Source organism: Heterocephalus glaber, unplaced genomic scaffold, assembly GCF_053883595.1.
Source record: "Heterocephalus glaber isolate CG9 unplaced genomic scaffold, H.glaber_assembly_v1.0 deba00001572, whole genome shotgun sequence".
NCBI lineage: Eukaryota > Metazoa > Chordata > Mammalia > Rodentia > Bathyergidae > Heterocephalus > Heterocephalus glaber.
The window spans coordinates 9669608-9685109 of record NW_028258357.1 but is presented as its reverse complement, the minus strand read 5'-3'; positions in this window follow the sequence as shown (position 1 = coordinate 9685109).

The following is a 15502-nucleotide window of genomic DNA, read 5'->3' as shown; positions in this document are numbered from 1 at the left end:
CAAGTTCACTCAAGTATAATATTGAGGTAAAGAAGTTGAAAAGAAAAATAATAAATATATGTGAGGTTCATTTGTCTCTTTCATCTGATGATCCCATTTTTACTGCAATTTGGGAGCAAAATTGGATTAATAAACTACTAGATGTGGTAGACAAAGTGAGAATTTGTCATATTTAAATAAGTTATAAAGGCATATAATGCTTAAATAAGTGTCATCAGAACATATTCCTCTAACTGAAAACTTATATTCTTTGCCCAACATTATCTTCATCCCTACCCACTCCCAGCCCCAGTTGTGGTTTGATCTCTTGTAGGAGAGGAATTTGACTTCTTTTTAGATTCCCCATATAAGTCACATCATGCGGCATTTGTCTGTCTTCCTCTGGATTATTTCATATAGCACACTTTCCTCTAAGTTCATGGTGTTTGGGGTTAATGTGTTATATGTTTCAAAATCATAAGAGTGGGTGTTTTAAATATTTTTGATAAATAAATGTTTGATATGATACCCATGTTAATTAGCCTCATTTCATCATTCCACAGTGTATGTGTGAAATTAAGCATTGCTGAATAAACTATGTTACAGTAGAGCTCTTCAAGTAAGCAGCAGATGGACATCTTCTTTAAAAAAAAAATCCGGCAAGCCCTGGGAGGCTTATAATATAAGAGCTATTTCACGGCTTTAGAAAAATGCCATTGCTCCTGACATTTTGTGTCCAACCAAACATTCATGCAACCATTAGGTAAACTTTAAAGGATAAATGTAACACTTAATTAACCAACCATAGCTTGACAAATAACAGACCCTTGACTTACACAATCTTCTCGCTAAGAATGCAGCAACATAACATCTCAGTGCAATGGTCAAATTTTCCCCTTTCTCTTAACATGCGCATATCATACCTGCACCAATGAATTCACTGAAAGCATTGAGTTGTGATCACCTGTGTTTTCTGTCTATGATAGTTCTTAAAGCTTTTTTTTCTCCAGAATACTCTTTCAAGACAACTTGAATCTGTGTTTCTGGACCTAGCTTACTCACAAATGCCTCAAAATGAACTATTTTCATATTTTCCTTGATCTGAGAGTGGGTAGCTGAAAGGATAGGGTAGTGAAAGGGAAGTAAAAATGACTGAGGGAGAATACATATATATATATGTGTGTGTGTGTGTGTGTGTGTGTATGTGTGCATATATAAATATATATATATATATATTCCCACAAAGAATATATTTATTATGTACTGCAAACACATACTAATAAAAAAGGGACTTTTAAAAAAAATCAAATAAATCAGTTTTAGTTTTGCATGGATATATCCATGTGTCACAATATCACATTGTATAATATAAATATATGCAATTGGCATTTGTCAGTTAAAAATTAAATGAAACATATAGACAATTAAAATTGTTGTCTTATTTGTGCAAGGCAGTCTCAAAACAAGTCAGTTTGTTGGTATAATTTGGAGAAATGAATTAGACTTAAGATGTAATGAAGAAAATAACAGTCTTGGGCAAAAAAATGTATGCAGCCGAAGAGGAAGATCTAAGATTCCAGACAATATTGTGAAGAAAAGTACAAGATCCCAGAATTCACAGATCTTTGGGTGAGGGTAAAAGTCCTGGAGGACAGCAGTAAAAGCAAGCACATGAAACAACATGCAGATTATGATAGGTTATCAGTGAGGGTGCAGGAAATAAGCATATTGAAAACTAAGCATGAAGAATTAAGGACCTGACTTTCTTTTCCAAGAGGACTATTAGGTAAAGTACTGGACAGATTGCCAGCTTGTCTCAGAGAATATCTAATAATTAAAATAAGTTGAATTATGTGAATCAAATTGTATTCTTGTTCTCTTTATGTTTAGAAAGGTTCTTTACAACACACTGTGCAGAAACCCAGTTCTTAGATGATTATAAGTGGCCAATTTTATAATATTGTATATCACACTTTGAACAGGAACTGAAATCGTTTTTTAGAAAATTTGTAAAATGCATCTAATGCAAATTATTTGTACTTATGCTCCTCTTTTGGAAACTCTATGTCTTAAATTTTCAGAGCTCATTAAAAATGTGATATAGACAAAATAACCACTATTCTTTTAAAAAGGAATTTAAAACTGGTATTCTAGAAAGCTCTTATTGGGATATTTGTTAGCCATTTGTGTACTCTTTTATGTATTAATTTTTTATTAGTACATATTTTCAGTACATGCATCTTACAATCATCTTGGGGACTGGGTGCATGTACACAATACAGCTTATTTCTTTTTTTATCACCTTCCCCTTCCCCCACTTCTTCCTCCCTCCTCTAATTCCTTTAAGCTAATTTTCATTCTTGTTGATGTTATTAATCTTAGCTCGTGTTTATGACATATAATGTTTACATTCACTGAGGTTATTAGGTTCCTAAAGATACATATTTTTATTCTCCTTATTTTCCCTTCCCTCCTCCTTAGTCCTTGCCCTTGTTCCCTTTGACCGCTTCCCTATTTCAAGAGACCCATCCCCTTGTCCCTTTCCATCCATCCTTCATTATTTTCTTTGTACTTTACCTTACTCAAATGAGAGATAACAAAATGTATTTATGCTAGTATGTACAGTTTATTTTACTCAGTATTATATTCTCCATGTGCATTCATTTTTCTACAAATGTCTCAAATTTGTCCTTCTTTATAGACGAATAGTATTCCATTATTTGTAGGTATCACATTTTCTTTATTTAATTGTTTGTTGGATATATAGACTGATTCCAGGTCTCAGCTATTATGAATTATGCTACCATGAACAGATTTCAGGTTTTCCCACCACCACTCGTTCCATAGGCTATCTTTCCTCCAATGTATCCTTTTGGCCACTTTGTCAAAGTTCAAATAGGAAAGGAAGAACTCAAATTATCATTATTTGCATATGGCATGATACTCTTCAAAGAAAACTGAAAGAACTCCACCAAAATCTCTTAGAATTAATAACCAACTTCAGCAACATGGCAGCATACAAGAACAATCCCCCCAAAATATTAGCATTTGTATACACCAATAATGATCTCAACGATAAGGAAATTATGAAAACAATATATTTCATAGTAGCTTCAAGAAAAATGAAATACCTGTAGGCCTTATAATACTTGACTTCAAGCTATACTACAAAGCAATTGTGATAAAAATAGCATGGTACTAGAACAAAAAATAAATGTGGATCAATGGAACAGAATAAAGGATACAGACATATCCCTAGAAACAGTTAGTTATTGTAAAGATATTTAGGAGAAACTTTTTTTGTGGGAATAATTTCATTTGACATTATCAGCTCTATTCAGCCACAAGTTCTCATTGAATATTTTAAATTGCACCTCAAATCTGGCTATCTTTAAAGGTGTAAATATGAACTATTTGAAAACACAGAATTGTTAGAGTCAATGTACTTTCCAGAGTACACATCATCTTCCTGATTTTCAACATATATCCATCATTTGAAAAAGAACATGACATGGAAGAATAGGTAAAAAATAATATTAAAATGTATCCTGATATCTGTATAATATTCTTATTAGAAGTATTTTCCTTTATTTATTTTTAAGAGGAATTATTTTCATTTAAAAGGGTATATTTCTAGATTGCAAAATAGGCAGAGTTCACTCTGAGATGTAGCAATACATATAACTGACTTTAATGTACAAATATTAACATTGAGTAGGTTTATTGAAGTGCTGCACTCACTTGACCTAGAAGAACATGTCTAATTTATAAGAACGAAACACTTCTATCAGTGTAAAATATCATTTATCAACTACTAATGTATGGAAGGAGACAAAATTGATAAGTTGATTATCAGTACAACTGGAATTTTAAAAGGAGAAGATAATAGATTCCAGAAGAACTACAGGTTAAGTGCTATGACTGAAATTAGGTTTCCATGATGATCGTGTTGGGAGGTAGGAACGTTGGGAGGTGTTTGTACCAAAAGGTTGACACCCTCATGAATGAGATGAATGCTTTCAACACAGGGTGAGATTCAACCCCTTTGTATCTTTGTCCTTCATCTTCTGTCATTAGGTGATACTGCGGAAGGCCCTCATCAGATACGGTGCTTTGATCCTGGAATTCCCAGTCAAGAAACACAATCAAATAATTTTGTTCAATGTAAATTACTCAGTCTATGGTATCATTATAACAGTACAAAACAGATTATGAATAAGAGTAAGTTAAAATCTTAAAAAATCATTTTATCACTGGAAGATGGCACCATTATGCAATTATGCATCTTATTAATTTAGCTGCCCTTAACAACTGGTACAATTTTTGATTAATACAGTGGTAATGATTGTATATATAGGGCAGACACTGCCAGTTGCCCAGTATCTATTGAATAATAGACATTCAACAATGGATTGGATTTTCCTTTAAATGACAATATTTCTTCCTAAAAAAATTTGCTCCTTGAGTTCCTTTTTACTTAGGGGTGGTGATACTGTCTACTCTTGATTAAGCATCATCTCTTCATATTTATATCCCTTCTTGTTGCATGACTGTAGTCATAGTTAATCTTGTCTGTCAGCTTTCCAGGATTAAGAGACTTCAGGAGAGGTGACTGAATTATGATGGTGCTAATCTCTTCAATGGCTTAGCCCGTTAATGAATCCACAGCTAAATGGGCTATTAAGATATGAGGAGTATTTGGAAGAAGTAGATCATGGACCATTACCTTGAGGAATTTATCTGATCCATGGGCTCATCTGGTCCCAGCTCTTCACTTTCCCACTGCTTCCTGGATGCTAAGAGTTGAGTAGCTTTCCTCCACTGTGCTTTTTTGCCATAATATTTCTACCTTGGAGCCAGACAGCCATTGGCTAAACTCTCAGAAGCCATGAACCAAAATAAACCTTTCCTCTTTTAAATTGTGGATGTCAGGGTTTTTATTCCCCCAGCAATAGGAAAGTTGACAAATAAAATGACTGTGGTTAAATGCTGTGCTTAGAGTTAGAACAGCCATTTGTGATCTTCAGGATAAAAGAATATAAAGGTAGTAGAGCAGCTCAGAGCCATTTCAAAAGAAAATCAAAAGTATATATAAGAAAACCAGTATATAAAAGAAAACCAAAACAGTGTATAGTCCTCATCAGAGATCAATCTTGGGAGCAATACCAATAAACCTTATTTTACTAGACTGCATAATGTTTTGGACAGGCTGAGTCAGGATTCTGGGGTCTTAATTTATAAAGTGTGTGACATCTGACAAGACACTATATTTTTCCATGACTTTGATCACTATGAAAATCAACAGGTTAATCAAAATGATATATTTTTAACTGGAAAAGGGAGGGTCAGAATGCTTTGGCTATAGTTTGATATTACATATTCAATATTAAATAGTTGCATATTGAAATTATTTATGTGAGATATTGATGACTTATTTACTAGTTTCAAAAGGAAAACATTTTCAGAGTGATTATCAACAAAGTATCAGATACACCATGGAACACTTATCCGGTGTGAATGTGTATGGAAGGGGTGTGTTACATTTTTACTTTACCAAGAAAATATATAGTGTGAGTAATTGTTAGAATTGATTTTAAGGGACTTTTAAAATCTAAAATCTAGGATTTTGTTTTCCTTTTGTTGTTTTGTTTTGTTTGATTCAGTTTTTACTTTTCCTAGTACATTTTTGCAGTATATGTGATTATATTCACTGCAGGGAATTAGTACATGTACATAACTTATTTCACCTCCCTTCTTCTCCCCTCTCTCTCCACCCCACTTTTATTTTTCCAGGATCAGATTCACGTATGTATCTCATAAGGCCTTATAAAGTTAATTATCATATATTCAGATTGAAAACCAGACTGATAGGTCAAAGAACTTATAAAATAAGACAATTGTATCAAGTCAAGGTACAATTTTATCTAAAATCATCATACACACTGGATTGAAATATCACTTTTTCTTTGCCTTTTTCCTATTATCTGTCTTTTATTATATATGTTTATATATATGTAGATGGACATATATATACGTATATATATACATATATATACGTATATATACATATATATACGTGTATATATGTATATATATGTTGATTGATATATATATGTGGACACATAGGCTGTTTTTTAAGATTTAGCTATTATGAATTCCACTGCTATGAACATGGGTGTGCTTACATTACTGTGGTATTATGGCTTTAACTCTTTGGTGAAAATACCTGGAAGAATAGCTGGGTCAAATGGAATTCCTACTTTCAGTTTTTTGAGGAATCTCCATACTAATTTCCAGAGTGGTTGTGTCAGTTTACAGTCCCATCAGCTTTGCCAGCATTTGTTTTTTACCTAGTATACTTGACAAATTATTTATAACTGGATTTAGAACAAAACTGTGAATATGTCAATATTTGGAAGCTACCCCATGAAAGTTAAAATAAAGATTTTCCTTGACTCCCATTTCCTTTTAAATTTTATAAAGCTGGAAGAGTATATTTTTGTTTAAGAAATCAGAAGTAGACTACTATAAAAGTTGAGACTGTGTTCTTTATAGTTATGACCTTGAATTTCTCTATGAAAATAGTTTTTTTATGTGTCTTCAATATACTTAAAGTTTTACAACCCAATGTAATAACTGTCTCAGAAGCTTAGAGGAAATATAGGCATATATAACAAGCAATCAGGAATAGTGGCTTTGATTTCAGATGAGATCAAAAGCTCTCTGGTTCATACATAAACTTTCTGCAGTGTAGTGTATGTCTTCTCCCAATCTTACGTTAAATGCTAATAAAAATTTACAAAAAAACAAAATGTCAAAAACTGAAAACAGAGTAAACTGGTGAATGATCAGAACTGATGCACTGTATAAATTATAAACTGCCCATTACAGTTTCTAGTATGTAGTCATTGTTCAAGAAATATATATTTTAATTTTTTTTGTTTTCATAGATCTAATGTATTTAATCATAGTTAATTCACTGCTTAAAATGTGTTTTAATCTCAGGAAAATTTGGACTCTCTGAAATGATTTTTTACAATATAGTTTATTTTTGGCTTCTAATTGAATACCATCAATTCATTCATTGTTTGTCCAGATGGAGTGAAATAATATACCATATTGTTGCTGCCTTACATTGCTAATAGTAACACATTGTCAGTTATTTATTTTTCATCTTTTTCATCTACTGAAAATCACTGAGCTCCTACATAGGTGACTTGAAAGGAATGCCATAGAATTTGTCTTTGTCAAACCAACAGATGTTAGAATCCTAGAAAAAAAAATCACAGAACTTTTATCTCTTGTAATAATGAACAGAACTGTCAGCTGCTTCCACAACTTTTTTATTAAAAAAATTGCTGTATTCAAAGTTTACTTTCTCATTACCTTAAAGGAGAATTGGCATCTACTGGTTATTAATAGCAATGGTAAAAAATAAAAACAATTGGATATTTTTCCTATTTCAATTCAGGGTCTCTTTTCCTTAGTTTAGATTTTCTTTGGTTTATTAATTTTACAAAGAGAACTTTTGGTGACTAAGTAGAAGACATCAAGTATTACTTTAAAAATCTACAGCTAGGACCGGAGATGGAGTTCAGTGGTATAGCAGTTGCCTACCATGCAAAAGGGACTTAACAGGAAACAAAAACCAAACACACACACACACACACACACACACACACACACACACTATTTTCATTGGGTTCCCCTTCTGTTTAAGTGATAATCTCTTAACAGCGATTCTGGAAAGTTAAAAAGTTGAAAATAGAACACCTTTACTCTAAAGATAATACAAAACCTTTTTCCATGATAAATTAACCTTTAGAAAATAGTTCTAGATAATTATGTGTAGCCTGAGTCCATTTTATATAAAACTTTACTCATAATCACACACACACACAGCATACGTAAACACAACTATGGCTATGTATTCCTATGTAATCATGGGTTAAATTTCTTGAATCACTTTTCACACCATATTCACTGAACATTTCCCTTAGATCTTTGGCCTCTTATTTCTCCTTCTCTTTACTAGTATCTCTACCCCTTCTAGCCCTTCATACTTCAAAGTCAGCCACAGATCTGTCCTTGGATCTATTTTTATCCCATGTTCAATCAATTCTTAGAATATTCCACATTTTTAGATAGCAACTATATGCGGATGAACCCCAGATATATATCTCTGCTCTGTATCTTGTTCATTTCTCCAAATCTATACCCCAATATTTGCATCTCCACTTGAAGGAATTCAAACTCCACCATCCTGACAGTACCACTCCCAACCACAGACTCACTAAGTGGCCCATATCATTATCAGCTCTGCTACTGATAGCAACCACTACTCCTTGCACATTCCCAAGCTTTGTCCTTGGGGAACTATTACCCCTTGAGCTCTCTCAAGCCTTGCTTTTGGTAGGTAGCCAAAATCCCCTTTCACTGAACTTCCCCCCCATCATGACCCTGTAAAAGCCCACTTTAACCTGTATGGGAGGATCTACTCTTGTCACAGTGCCAGGCTCATCCCTCTCATATTTGTTGTGACAGAAATCTGTCCTGTTGAGCTTGTATGCTTGTTTCTTTTCTTCCTTTTTCCTAACATTATAGTGGCCCATACAAGGAAATTATTTGAGGGAATAATTTCCTTTTCCCCATTTCTTCCTTTTGCGATGTCTGTCTGTGTCTCTCTCTCTGCCTCTATCTCTGTCTCTCTCTCTCCCTCTTCCCCCCTCCTTTCCTCAAGAGCTCCAGGAAATCATTTTCCATTTCTTGCTAAGCCTCCATTCCACACCGAATACTTCACTATCCAGCCTAGGACTCCTAAAATCAACCACTGCCTTCTCCACACACCCAGGAAGCATAGGTCAGTCATCCCAGATCCCCAGAGGGTCCTGAAGGGCTGGACTCTGTGGTGGAGTTCTGCAGAAATTAGAGTGGGGATCCTGCCCAATATCTCAGAAAAACCTTCTTTGATGTGCCTGGGGCAAGTAGAGAATCTCCGGGTCCCTAGTCCTATCTAGGGGATGTCCAATACAAGGCTGGGGACTCCTGGCCACGCTCTAATGAGTCACTATGAGCTTCCAAATTTCTCCAATTTGGGTAGATATCCCTTTGGGATGCTACTCAATCTCCCAGAAAAACATTCCCTGATGTGGCTGGATGACATAGAGGATCTCAGAGTCCCAGGAAGGTCCTTCAGGGCAAGGCACTGTGGTGGAATTTCAGAGAGACTGGAGCCAGATGGCAGGTATTCTTTTGGGCTGCCTTCTAAAAAAAATCTTTGCTTCTCAGTTTAAAAGGGGATATTTTGCCTAAACATCTCACATTTTATTCAGCCAGTGCCTTCTATTTGGAGAGGTTTGATTTCCAAATTCTTTGTGACCTTGATAACTACTTCCAGGGAAATAGCAAGTGGCAGGAGGTCCCTTATGCTCCAACTTTCTTCTCTCTCTCTCTCTGTCTCTCTCTCTCTCTGTCTCTCTGTCTCTCTCTCTGTCTGTCTGTCTGTCTCCTTCTCTCTCTCTCTGCTTCTCTCCCCCCCCCCTCTCAAAATTGGTCTGCCCAGCCTGAAGATAAAGTTGTATCAGGGCAAATAAAAAACAGACAAAAAGAGTTTACACATATACCACCAGAAGAAATGACATACTATGTGACAATTGAGTCTATTTTGCCAAAAGGAATGGCTAAAAACAGAAAGAGTTAAGCCAATAAATTATGCCACACTGGGATAGATTTATCAAGAAGAAAAAGTAACCTTCACATCAGTATTTTTACAAGGGCCCAAGGAGACTTATTTTTTTAAATTTTATTTTATTGGTGCATTTTAGGTATACAATATAATGATACTCATCATTGGAAATTTGCACCTTTACATAATCTCTCTTGGTTCTTATTTTTCCCCACTCCCCTGCCCTCCCTTCAACCCCTCCATCCCTCCTTATTTACAAAGACTTTGTTTCCATTTTTTTATTTTCTCATATTAATTCCATTCCCTTCTTTCCTTTCCCTTACCCCTCCCACTTCCCCTTCCCCTTTGCCCCTTTTCTTCCGATTTCATAGTATCTATTATACCTTTTAGTTCTTATTTACACTTTCAGTTTCTCACACTAGAGAAACTATTCGATATTTACACATGTATGTCCTTTTCATTTCACTTAAGAGTATCACCTCAATGTGCATCCATTGAGCTGTAAATGTCTCTAATTTCTCATTTTTTATGGCTGAAAAATTCTCATTTTTTCATTTTTCCTTTTTGTAGAAAAAATACATTTTCTTTATCCACTGGCCAGTTGATGGGCATTTGGGCTGTTTCCAATTTTTACCTATTACAAATTGTGCTGCTATGAACATGGGTGCCCATATATCACTGTGGTATGATTCTTATAATTCTTTGGGGAAGATACTCAGCAAGGGAATAGCTGGGTCAAATGGGACTTCCAGTCCTAGTTCTTTGAGGTGTCTAAATACTGATTTCCACAGTGGTTGCACCAGGCTACACTCCCACCAGCAGTGGAGCAGGGTTCCTCTTTCCCCACAGCCCCACCAGCATTTGTTATTGGTTGATTTCTTGATGCAGCCATTCTTTCTGGGGTGAAGTGGAATCTCATTTGTTGTTTTAAATTGCATCTCTCGATTGACCAGTGATGTTGAACATTTCTTCATATGTTTACTTGCTATTTCTACTTCTTTGTCTGAGAAATGTCTATTCAATTCAGATGCCCAGTTTTGGATTGGGTCTTTAAATTTGGGAGGTCTTATCTTTTTTAGCTCTTTATAGATTCTGCAGAGTAGACCTTTCTTTGAGGGACAGCTGGTGAAAATTTTTTCCTACATTGTGGATTGTCTCTTCACACTGTTGGTGGTTTCTCTTGCTGTGCAGAAGCTTTTTAGAAAGAAGAAATCCCACTTGACTGGTTTGTGCTAGTTCATGGGCAACTGAGGTTTTGTTCATAAAATCTTTTCCTACACCAATGTTTTCAAGAGTTCATGCTAAACTCTCTTCCAATTGGTTTAGTGTTTCTGTTTTAATATTTAGATCTTTAATCCATTTCGATTTTAGTTTAGTGCATGGTGAGAGATATAAGCTTAGTTTTTGTCTTTGGCAACTTGAAACCTAATTTTCCCAGCAACATTTATTAAAGAAGCTATCTTTCTTCCAGTGAGGGTGTTTGGCTTCTTTGTCGAAGATGGGGTGGCTGAGTGTGTCTGGAGTTGTTTCTGCATCGTCTAATCTGTTCCACTGGTCCTTAGGTCTGTTTCTTTGCCAGAACCATGCTGTTTTTATCACAGAAGATTTGTAGTATAGTTTCAAGTTGGGGGTTGTAATACCCCCTGCCATGTATCTGTTACCTAGAATTGCATTTGCTATTCTGGGTCTCTTCTTATTCCAAATTAATTTTTGGATTGTTTTCTCAAGGTCCATGAAGTATGATGCTGGGATTTCAATGGGATTGCATTGAATCTATATAGCAGTTTTGGAAGTGTGGCCATTTTCACTGTGTTGATCCTTCCTACCCAGAAGCAAGGGATGTCTTTCCATTTTCTGATATCCTCTTCAATCTCTCTTTTCAGAGTGCTGTAATTTTCAAAGAAAAGGTCTTTAATTTCTTTTGTTAGGTTGATTCCTAGGTATTTCAGTTTTTTGGATGCTATTGTGAAAGGAATTGTTTGTCCTATTTCTCGCTCAGTGAGTTTGTCGTTCGTGTAGAGGAAACCCATTGATTTTTGTGTGCTGACCTTGTATCCAGCTACTTTACTGAATTTGGTTATTAAGTCTTGGTGGAGTTCTTGGGGTCTTCTCTATAGAGTATCATGTCATCTGCAAATAATGACAATTTGACTTCTTCATTTCCTATCTTTATTCCTTTTATTTCTTTCCCTTGTCTAATTGCCATGGCTATTTCTTACAAGACTATATTGAACAGGAGTTGTGATAGTTGACATCTTTGTCTTGTTCCTGATTTTAGTGTGAAAGATTTCAGTTTTTGACCATTTAGTATGATATTGGCTGTTGGTTTTTCATAGATGGCTTTTATCAGATTGAGGTAGAGACCGTCTGTTCCAATTTTTGTAGAGCTTTTATCATAAATGTGTGTTGAATTTTGTCAAATGCTTTTTCTGCATCTATTGAGATGATCATATGGTTTTTGTCCTTGGCTCTATTGATGTAGTGTATTACACTGATTGATTTGCATATGTTGAACTATCCCTGCATCCCTGGGATGAATCCCACTTGATCAGGGTGTATGATCTTCTTGATGATCTTCTGCATTCTGTTTGCCATTATCTTATTAAGGATTTTTGCATCTATGTTCATTAGTGAGATTGGCCTTTAGTTCTCTTTTACAGTTGGGTCTTTCTCTGCTTTGGGGATCAAGGTGATGCTTAGTTCCAGGAATGAATTTGGGAGTATTGCTTCCCTTTCAATTTCACTGAAGAGTTTAAACAGTAGTGGCAGTAGTTCCTCTCTTAATGTCTTGTAGAATTCAGCTGTGAAGCCATCAGGACCCAGGCTTTTCTTAGTTGGTAAGTTTTTAATTACATTTTCAATTTCATTGATTGATATTGGATGGTTTAAAATTTATAGGTCTTCCTCGTTCAATTTAAGTAATTCATATGTACCTAGGAATCTGTCCATTTCTTCAGTGTTATCCATTTTACTGTTGTATAGGTTCTCGAAGTAGGTATTGACAATCCTCTGGATTTCTGCTGGTTCTGTTGTAATTTCTTTCTTTTCATTTCTAACTGCATGGATTTGGGCCTTGTCTTTCCTTTTTCTGATAAGGTTGGCTAAGGGATTGTCAATTTTGTTGATTCTTTCGAAGAACCAACTCTTGGCTTCATTGATTTTTGGATTGTTCTCTTAGTCTCCATTTCATTGATTTCTGCTCTGATCTTTATAATTTCCTCCCTTGTATGAGCTTTGGGTTTGTCCTGCTTTTCTTTCTCTAGAAGCTTGAGGTTCAACATCAGGTTGTTTAACTGGGCTCACACTATTTTCCTAATATGAGTATTCACTACTATGAATTTCCCTCTTAAGACAGCTTTCATTGTGTCTCATAGATTCCGATATGTTGTATTGTCATTGTCATTTAATTGAAGGAACTGTCTGATTTCTTCTTTAATTTCCTCTGTGACCCATTGGTTATTCAGAAGTGTGTTGTTCAATTTCCATGTGCTTATGAAATTTTTGCAGTTTCTTTTGCTAATGATCTCCATTTTTATTGCACTATGGTCAAATAATGTACAGGGAGTAACTTCTATTCCTTTGCACTTACCTTAATATGTTCTATGAATGAATATGTGTGGTCTATTTTGGAGAGCAACCCATGAGAAGCTGAAAAGAATGTGTATTCTGATTTTGTGGGGTGGAACACTCTGTAAACACCTGTTAAGTTCATTTGTTCAAGAGTTTGATTGAGTTCTAGTATTTCATTCCTTGTTTTTTGTCTAGTTGATCTTTCTATTTGTGACGGTGGGGTATTGAGGTTCCCCACTACTATTGTATTAGTGCTTATATGACTTTTCATGTCTGTTAGTATTTGTTTTATATAGTTGGGAGCACTAGTGTTTGGTGCATAGATATTTATGATTGTGATTGTCATCTTTTCCTGTTGGATTGTTCCCTTTACAAGGATGTAGTGTCCTTCTTTGTCTCTGTTAATTAGTGTTGGTTTGAAATCTACTTGATCTACAAAGAGAGTAGCTACTTCTGCTATTTTTAGGTTCCTGTCATATGGAATATTGTTTTCCACCTTTTAACTTTCAGTCTATGAGTTTCCTTTTGAATTAAGTGTGTTTCTTGTATGCAGCATATTGTTGCATTTTGCTTCTTGACCCATTCTGCCAGTCTATTTCTTTTGACTGGTCAATTGAGACCATTTACATTGATGGTTATAACTGATTCATATTGAGTTACCATTGTGATGACTTTTTCTTTTTATTGGATTCTCCCCCTTTGCTTTTAATTTCTTGTTGTGCCCAATGGATTCATTCTGCTATGCTTCCTGGGGTTGTGATCCTCATTGTCTTTTCCTAGAATTTTGTCTAAAATTTTTGAAGTGCTGGTTTGGTATTCATGAAGTTCCTAAGGTGCTCTTTTTCAAGAAAGTATCTTATTTCTCCATCAATTTTGAAAGATAGCTTCAATCAAGGATGCCACATCATCAAGGAAGTGTATGACTCATCCTGGTGGCTGGCACAGAGGAGCTGAGAAGCTCTACATGTGGTTCCAGAAGTAAGGCCTGAGGAGCCTTAACTGACCGAGATGGATACCAAGGGGTTAATTTCTACTAATATGAGTCTTACTTTAATGTAATCTTGAACACCCAGCATAAAAGTATAACCAGAGAGATATACAAGTAATAATAATATAGGTTAGACATAAAAAGGGGGCTCCAATCACTAATCCCTGCTGACAGTTTCCAGCTACACTTCCAGAGAGGTCTAGGAGCCAACTAGTTACAATTCCTATTCCAAACCCTTAAGAACAGTGTCTGGACATGTTTCCATCCCCAAACTGTATTTCCATTCTAGTGTTCATGCTTTGATCATATGTGCTTTAATCTCTTGGGAAAGTTTTTTTTATTCTCACCTAATTCCCAATGATCCAGATAATTATGATAATGTAACTGCAGCTTTCCAAGAGATAAACCCAGAGGTTCAGGTAGTACAACAAATGTCCCAGGATCCTCCAGGGTTCACTTGATTCATGAAAGTCCACTGTCCTATCTTGAATTTTTCCCTTTATAATGCCTGTTCTCTTTTTACTGGCCTGTTTATTATTGTCATGGCCAATCAACCTGTTTGAAAGATTTCCCCCCAACAGGATTGCAGCCAATTCACAGACAGCTGTCAATATGGTTCTCCTTTTCCAATTCAGACAAAACCCTGACCACTATGATCCATAATCAGCAGGAAGTAGATAGGGAAGGGATGTGCTGCCTGTTTTCCCTATCTAACCACAGAGTCTGGAATAAAGGAATCCAACCACCCTCATCCTATTAGAGACCACTTTAAACCCACCCCCAGTACAATTGCACTCAGTGAACCATATCATTATCAGCCCTGCTATTGACAGCAACCACCTCTCCCTGCTCTTTCCCAAGTGTCATCCTTTGGCAACCATTACCTCTTGTGCTTTCAAGTCTTGTTCTTGTCAAGTAGCCAGAACCCCTTTCACTAACCTCCTTCCACACTTTATGGCCCTATAAAAGACCCTGTAGCCTGTATGAGAAGATCACCTCTGTTTGAAGTGCTAAGGTGTTCCATCTCAGGTTTGTTCTGAAATAAACCTGTCCTGTTGAGCTTATACCTTTGTTTCTTTTCCTTCTTTTTCCTAACACCTCTTGCATGAAATACGAGCATCTCTCAAAGTTATCTGTAGTTGAAACTTCTGATTCTTAAACTCATTTATATTTCCTAACAGCCTTCCTACCTTACTTTATGACAAATCTATCTTTCCAATTGCTTATGTTTAAAACTTTGGAGATACCATTGAATCTCTTCTTTGTTTCACTGCACAGCC